The sequence below is a fragment of the Bos taurus genome, chromosome 25, assembly GCF_002263795.3.
Source record: "Bos taurus isolate L1 Dominette 01449 registration number 42190680 breed Hereford chromosome 25, ARS-UCD2.0, whole genome shotgun sequence".
NCBI lineage: Eukaryota > Metazoa > Chordata > Mammalia > Artiodactyla > Bovidae > Bos > Bos taurus.
The window spans coordinates 25,999,195-26,008,098 of NC_037352.1; positions in this window are offsets into that span (position 1 = coordinate 25,999,195).

Consider the following 8,904-nt stretch of genomic DNA (forward strand, 5'->3'; position numbering starts at 1 on the left):
TTGCCCAGGGGCATGTGGGATCTTAATTCCCTGACAAGGGATCAAACCTGCGTCCCCTGCATTGGAAGGTGGAGTCTTAACCACTGGACTACCAGGGAAGTCCCCTAAGGCTTGCTTGTAACAACTGTCTGGACCATCCTGACCATCTTTCTCATCTCTTCTAACTACAGATCTGTTCTCCAGAGCCCAGGATGGCTCTTCCTTTCCCTGGTCTCTGGAGAGTAAGACTTTGTTCATATGTATCCACAGGGCCTGGATCAGGGGCTGGCACAGAGAAGGTGCACCAAAAATGACTGTTTAAATGAATGACATTTACTGCATCTAGCCCCAGTGCCTTCCACAAAGCCATGAGTGAAAGCCTCAATAAATTGTGGTTGAATGCTTAACTAATTCTTACTAACTGCATGATGAGTGCAGAATTCAACAAGCTGAGAGCCCTGGGGATGAACCTAATCAAAGTTTCTGCTTCTGAAAAATCAGCTTTGGCAACACTAGGCCCATACTCTGAAGCCCTGCCTCCTGATACAGGGCGAAGCTCTCCAGTTTGTTACCTTTCCACCATTCCCTACTGCCTTTCTCATTATCTTGTTTCACTGCATTATTTACTCATCACTGGTCCCTGTAGGCACTGTCTTATGATCCCTAGACTAGAATGAAGGGGTGTCTCTCTCCTGACCCCTGGTAAGACACTGGGAAGTGAAACATCATTCTCAGAAGTGGTTACCCAGGTCTCAGGGAACAAATTTTCCTGTTAAAAAGACTGTGACTCAGGGACTCCCTTGGTAGTCCAGTGGTTAAGACTCCGAGCTTCTGAACTTCCCTGGTGGTACAGTGGATAAGAATCTACCTGCCAATGCAGGGGACACAGGTTCAATTCCTGGTCTGGGAAGATTCTACGTCCCCAGGGGCAACTAATGCCAGCACTCTAGAGCCCTCGAGCCGGTATGCCTAGAGCCTGTGCTCCGCTGCAACAAGAGAAGCCAACAAAGAGTAGCCCCCACTCTCAGCAATTAGAGAAAGCCCGTGTGCAACAATGAAGACCCAGTGCAATGAAAAATAAATTTTAAAAAACCCTCCAAGCTTCCATTGCACAGGGGTGTGAGTTTGATCCCTGGTCAGGAACTAGGTTCCCATGGTTCAAGCCAAAAAAATAAAAGCAAACATGACTCAGAGCAGAAATCCTAGAAGCCAGGTCAGAAATTCCCCTGGAAAGATCCAGTCGTTGTTATCCAGAGGCCAAGAAAACACACCCATGCGTGTACCAAGCCCCTCCTGCTGGCCCACCCCACTCACTGGAGAGTTATACAGGATGATCCCAATCAGTAGTAAATTAATACAGACATGACAGAAAAAAGGGGCACTAAAATAAAAGTGTTTATTTCCTCTAGGTAGTGGGAGGTATTTTTTTAAATATAGGTGATTTTATTGTTTTTATACTTTCTCCTGTCTTCCAAGTTTCCGACAATAAGCAAGAGTGACTTTTATAGTCAAAGTGTTTCCTTTGAAGTATCACTTGGATTGCATGTTTATTGGAGGGTCTGCCACACCTATAGACTACACGCTCCTTCCTACCACATTCCACACCTCCCGAAGTCCCAGAGCCTGGACGGAACCCAAGTGGTGGCTGGACATTTGTTAGCAAGGCTCTTAGCTTTCATTTATTTATTTTTGGCTCTTAGCTTTTAATTGGCCATAGTCTTTCTCTCTACCTGACCGAGACACACCTTGGTCTTCAGATCAAATGTTTGGGCTGTGTAGCCACTTTCTACCATAAACAAGGCTACTGCTCGTTTTCAGGCTCCAGAATTTGTTTCTTAGGTCGAGAAGTGTCAAGACAAGGGTGAGGAAATCTGCTTGCTTTCTGAGGGATGCCAGCCCCAGGAATTGCGGCAGAGATTCCAGGAGAGGCATCCGTAACTTGTGTGTGTCTATGTGTGCTCAGTCGTGTCCGACTCTCTGCAACCCCATGGACTGTAGTCCTCCAGGCTCCTCTGTCAAGGGATCTCCCAGGCAAGAATACTGGAGTGGATTGCCATTTCCTTCCCCAGGGGATCTTCCCAACCCAGGGGTTGAATCCAGGTCTCTTCTGTCTCCTGCACTGGCAGGCGGGATTCTTTACCACTGAGCCACGTGGGAAGCCTCACATCCCTATGTGACTCCCACCAATGCTCACGCCATGATTCTCTCCCCCTTTAGTATGGGAGAAACTCAGCCTCAAGTTATCATCTTCCTGCTACAAGTTATGGGCTTCCCAAGTGGCGCAGTGGTAAAGAATCTGCCTGCCAATGCAGAAGATGCAAGAGACATGGATCCCATTCCTGGGTCGGGAAGACCCCCTAGGGAAGGAACTGGCAACCCACTCCAGTGTTCTTGCCTGGAGAATCCCTTGAACAGAGGAGCCTGGAGGGATACACTTCAAGGGATCGCAAAGAGTTAGATGTGACTGAGCACGCACAAAAGGATGCAAAAGACCTTGGGAAAACAGCTCTCATTGTATTTTACCTTACTCATCTGGCAAATGTCAGAACTGACTACAACACCTGAAAATCCCTTCAAGTTCTAGCATTACATATTTTTTTTGCATTTCTTTTTAATGCTATTATTTTTAATTAATTCCTAGCTTTTAAAAAAAATAATCGATTTTTATTTTTGGTTGCGCTGGGTGTTCGTTGCTGCACACAAGCTTTCTCTAGTTGCTGAGAGCAAGGGCTGCTCTTTGTTGCAGAGCTCGAGCTTCTCACTGCAGTGGCTTGTTGCTGAGCATGGGCTTTAGGCGCACGGGCTCAGTAGTTGTGGCACACCAGCTTAGTTGCTTCCAGGCACATGGAATCTTCCTGGACCAGGGATCAAACCCGTGCCCCCTGCATTGGCAGGCGGGTTCCTATCCACTGTGTCACTAGAGAAGTCTCATTTCTTTTAAATTTAAAAGCTGTATGACCTCAAGCAAGTAATGAAAACTCCCTGATATTCATAATAACATAGCATATTTCATGCTTAAATAGCTTTTTATGATACTATCACATATCTTGTTAAATCTTAGTGGGTCAGTGACAGAGCCACGGAGAAACTGAGGCTCAGTGAGGTTGAAAGAAATCTAGCCCAGACCACAACTACACCAAAGCGGTGGCAGAGGAACCAAAGCCAGGTTCTGGCCCTGCTCTCTCATCTCTCTCTGTCCTTCCTATCCACCGGGTTTTCACCAGCCCAGGGAAGGCAAACCAACCATGGAGAGTATTATAAATGGGTGTCCTCAAAGCTCTAAACCTCTTGAGATCTCTATCTGTATGGTGGCTCTTCTCAAGATAAAGTGCCCAACTGTTTTCCAGAGTGGTTATGCCATTTTACATTTCCATCAACGGTGTATGAGATGAGAGCTCCGGCTCCTCCACATCCTCCGCAACACTTATTACTGTCCGTGTAATTTTGGACATTCTCATAGGTACATAGTGGTTATCTCATGGTAATAACCAGTGACGTTAAGCCTCCTTCCAATGTGCTTACTGGCCATCGATATAGCTTCTTTGGCGAAGTATCTCTTCAAATCTTTCACTTATTTTTAGATTGGGTGATTTTCTTACGAGTTCCTTATATATTCAGGACACAAGTCCTTTGTTAGATAAATGATTTGCAAATTTTACCCAGTCTGTATCTTGTCTTTTTGTTCTCTTTATCAGGACTTTTGAAGAACAGTTCTCAGTTTTGATGGTCCAATTTATCCTTTTTTTTCTTCTTTGAACTACGCTTTTAGTATTATATCTAATACCTCTTTGCTTAACTCATGGTCACAAAGATTTCCGACCAATGTTTTCTTCTAACAATTTTATAGTTTTACATTTAGGCCCTTGATTCATTTTTTATTGTGGTAAAATATATGTAACATGAAGTTTACCGTATAAAAAGACAGTATTTTTATGAGGTGTTATGGGTTTCCTGTGCTTTTTATGGCTATGCTGAACAGCTTGTGGGATCCTACGTTCCCAGACCAGGAACTGAACCTGGGCCCTCAGCAGTAGAGCGGAGAGTTCCAACCAACGGGCCACCAGGGAATTCCCATTAAGAGCAACTTTAGGTTCACAGCCAAATTGGGCAGAAGGTACAGAAATTTCCAATATACCGCTTGCTCCCACTCATGTACAGCCTCCCTATCAGCGTCCCCTCACCCTCTGTACATTTCTTAAAATTGATGAACCTACGGTGATACGTCATAACCCAATGCACATCATTTACATCAGGGTTCATTCTTGATGTTACATGTTCTGTGGGTTTGGAGGAATGTTTAATGACATGTATTCATCATTATAGTGTCACACAGAATAGTTTCACTGCCCTAAAAATTCTTTGTGCTCCATCTATTCATTCTTCCGTCTCCCCCAATCCCTGGAAACCACTGATCTTTTTAGTTACCATAACTGTGCCTTTTACAGAATGTCACACAGTTGGAATCATACAATATGTAAAAACTTTCCTTCTTAGGAATGTATTTCGTTTCCTCCACATCTTCTCATGGCTTGAAAGTTGATTTCTTTCTAGTGCCGGAAAAAACTCGTCTGGATGTACCACCGTTTATTTATACATTCACTTGCTGAAGGACATTTTGGTTGCTTCCAAGTTTTGGCAATTATGAATAAAACTGCTATAAATACGCAGGGGCCGGTTTTTGTGTAGAGGCAAGTTTTCAGCTCCTTTGGTAAATACCAAGGAGCACGATTGGTGGATGGTATGTAAGAACATGTTTTGTTTTGTACATAATTGCCAAAATTATCTTCCAAAGTGGCTGTGCTATTTTGCTTTCCCGCCAACAATGAATCCGATTTCCTGTTGCTCTACATCTTTGCCAGCATTTGGTGTTGTCAGTGTTCTGCAACTTGGTCGTTTCAATAGGTGTACACAGGATGGTACTTTTTAACCATCATTAAGTACACAATTCAGTGGCATTAAATACATTGACAATGTTATGTAACCATCACTATGATCTACTTCCAAAACTTTTTCTTTCATCACCCAAACAGAAACTCTCTAGCCATTAGCAGTAACTCCGTTTCCCCTGCCTCAGCCTCTCTAAACCTCTATTTTCGGCCCCTATGAAGTTGTCCATTCTTGATTCCTCATGTAAGAGGACTAAGAGAATTATCTGTCCTTTGTGTCTGGCTTTTCCCTTAGCGTATTTTCAAGGTTCATCCATACACATTTTGTTTATCCGTATCTTTTAGCTATTGTGAACAATGCTGAAGCAACACTGGTGTGCAGGTGCCACTTAAGTTTGGTATTTCCAGTTCTTTGGGGGTATACACTGGGAGTGCAACTGCTAGGTCACACGGTAACCATTTAGCTTTTGGAGGAACCACCAGTCTTCCGCAGTTGCCTAGTTTACATTGCAACTATTACAGAGACATAGAAGAGTTCCAATTTCCTCACACCCTCACCAACACTCATCTTATGTGAGACGGCAGCCATCCTAATGGGTGTGAAGGTGTATCTTGATGTGGTTTTGACTTGCGTTTCCCTGAAGTTTTAATAATAATGTTGAGCATCTTTTCACGTGCTTATTGGCCATATGTTTACCTTATTTGGAGAAGTATCTTCAAGTCCTCACTTAAAAATCTTTTTGTTGTTCTTTAAGAGTTCTTTATGTATTCTAAACAGTATCTCATCAGATATATAATTTGCAGGTAATTCCCATTTCTGTGGGTGGCCTTTTCACTGTGGACTGTAGTGTCCTTCAATGCACATACAACTTGTGTTAACTATGTACTCTGTGATTTTGCTGAATTCATTTGATCAAGTAGTTTTCTTGTGGATTCTTTGGAATTTTTTCTATATAGGATCACCTCATCGGTGAATATTTCACTTTTTCCTTTCCAATTTGGATGTCTCTTTCCTGTCTAGTTGGTTTGGCTCAACCTTCTAGTACAATGTTCAATAGCAATGGTGATAGTAGGTGTCCTTGTTCCTGATCTTGGGGGAAAAACTTTCAGTCTTTAACCAGAGGATATTGGCTGTCAGTTCTTCATAAATACCCTTTGTCAGGTAAAGGACATTCCCTTCCATTCCTAGGTTTCTAGTATTTTATCACAAAAGGGCATTGCTTTGTCAAATGCCTTTTCTGCATCATCTGAACTGCTCATATGAGTTTTTCTTTGTCCTATTAATGTGGTACATTGTCTGATTTTCTTACGCTGAATCATGCTTGCATTTCTGCAATAAGCCCTTTTGATCGTGTATAATCCTTCTAACATGCTGTTGGATTTAGTTTGCTTGTATTTTGTTGCTAAAAAATGTCTCTCTCTCCATCCACTTAAAGTGTGTTTATATTCATTTCATGCAGTACTAATAGCTGGCATCTGTCAATGGACTTTTCCCTTGAGAACTGGTTACATGGTTAATTCTGGATGGTCTCCTGGACATTTTGATTACGTTGTGTGACTCTAGATTCTGTCTAAATCCAAGGAATATTTTTGTTTTAGCAGGCAATTTAATGTCAGAAAGATAGGGTTCCTTAGACCTTTTAGCTGCCTATGCCACCAAAACAGCTCTAGCTCTACGATGGGGCCATACTTGGGCCGCAACAGGAGAAACAGAACAGTGATTCCCCTTCTTCGGTCTAGCGTCCCCCTTTCCTGGTTCCTCTGCCCAGAAGGTAACAGTTTTAGCTGTCAGAGCTAAACTGCTGCAGCCTTGCAACTTTGCCTGCTCTTAAGGACGAGGAAAGGAAAAAAGAAGTGGGATTTTCTATTATGTTCTCCAGCTCACAGGGTCCCTTTTTCTGGTCCTCTGGTCAAAGCTAAGCTGGGTTCTTTTAGGGGTTTTGCAGCCATGTGTCAGAGGTGAAAGTCATGAAAAGGAAAAATGCCAGCAAACTCAGCCCTGTAGGGACTATGTAAGTTTTGACTCCCCCTCCTAATCTGCTTTTATTTTTCAGAATCCTCAGGTTAACTTTTGGTATTTTTGCCAATTTTTGGTTATAATCAATTAGAGACAGGCTGTAGTGGATTTAAATCTTGACCAGCAGGGACTTCCCTGGTGGTCCAGCGGTTAAGACTCTGTGCTTCCAATGCAAGGGACTCGGGTTAAATCCTTGGTCGGGGAGCTTAAGATCCCACATGCCACTGAACTTTTTTTGGTGTGCCCCACCCTTCCACCCTGCCAAAAAAAAAAATCTTGACCAGCACCAGAAGCTGGGAAGCATCTATAGAGAACTCATGAGTTTGTGCTTTATACACAATTTCACAAGAGCCATTATTGTTTTCCATCTAAACTTGCTCAAACCAATGCTAGAAAGTTACATCAGAGAACAGTGTGAACTGGAGCTTGCTTTCACAAAAATGTCTGTCTCAAATTCATAATAGGAAAATTTATGAATCAGCTTAACTTTCACAAAAACTGCTTCATTATTATTTCATCCAGATTTGTTTGAATATAATTTTTAGATATTTCTAACTGAAGTTTCTTTTAATAAAAATCGTTTTTTAACCTCTAGGTTTGTTCAAAATACTGCTGGTGTTTTGAAAACTTTTAAATCTGACCTTATTTTCATAAGACTGTTGTTTCAGCTAGATTTGTTCAAGTAACTCATCTTGGGAAATTTGATGAACTCTAGAAAATTTTAAGAAAAACTTGTAAATTTGAGCTTCTCACCAAAACGGAAGGGCATGCATTGGTAGCAGCCATGTTTTGCCTCCCTCTGCAGGGTAAAGGCTGAGGCAAAACCATGTGGAACGTATTCTAGGCCTCTGCCAATAATGCCATGTGGTACAATTCCAGGAGGCACCAATCACTTTGTAAGGACAGGGATTGGGACAAACCTCATCCATGGACTGTTTTTGTACAGTTAGCCAAGAATGGATTTTACACGTTTAAAGTGTTGCTCAAAAGAAAAAAGGTGTATGTGACAGATCATATAGGGCCTGCTGCTGCTGCTAAGTTGCTTCAGTCATGTCCAACTCTGTGCAACCCCATAGATGGCAGCCCACCAGGCTCTCTCATCGCTGGGTTTCTCCAGGCAAGAACACTGGAGTGGGTTGCCATTTCCTTCTCCAATGCATGAAAATGAAAAGTGAAAGTGAAGTCGCTCAGTTGTGTCTGACTCTTCGAGACCCCATGGACTGCAGCCTACCAGGCTCTTCCACCCATGGGATTTTCCAGGCAAGAGTACTGGAGTGGGGTGCCATTGCCTTCTCCACATACAGGGCCTACAGAGTTTAAAATATCTACCATCTAGCTCCAGACAGAAAAAGCTCTGACAACACTGTTCAATGGTTACTACTTCTAGACTGGAAAACGGAAAGATACCTCTTGGAGATGGGCAACATAATGGATCTACCTTTGGCCCAAAGATGCTAAACTGGCCAAATTTAGCACAGGGCAGCCTTGTCTATAGAGATGTACTCTTCAGCCTTTCTCTTACCCTTTCTCCTTGGTTCTGCTACCTCTGTGGCCACACGTCTCCCTGGCTTCCCTTTCACCTACCACTCCCATCTTGAGAGTTCAGTCATTAGCTCTCTCCTCCTCTATGCTGCCCATCCCAGAAATATAAGTACCACTAAGTACAGTGGTTAAAAGCTACGATCACGGAGTCAAGTTGCCTTATTGTGCATCTACCTATCTCATTTCCTAGTTATGTGATCTCCAACAAATCACTTAATGTCAGTTCCCCAACTGTAAAATAGGGTTATCAATGGACTATCAACTATTTTCTTTGAATCACTGTTTTGGAGTCCCTTTGTTACAGCAGCCTTAGCCTATAGTCGGATTAATATGCATTGCAAACACTTAATCTCCAACTGCCTTGCTTATGTCCCAAAGGCACCTCAAACTCAACATTTATAAAACCAACCTCATCATAAAGCCCACTCTGCATCCCTGCTCTTGTATTTCTGAACACAAAGACTAAATTGATAACAGGCC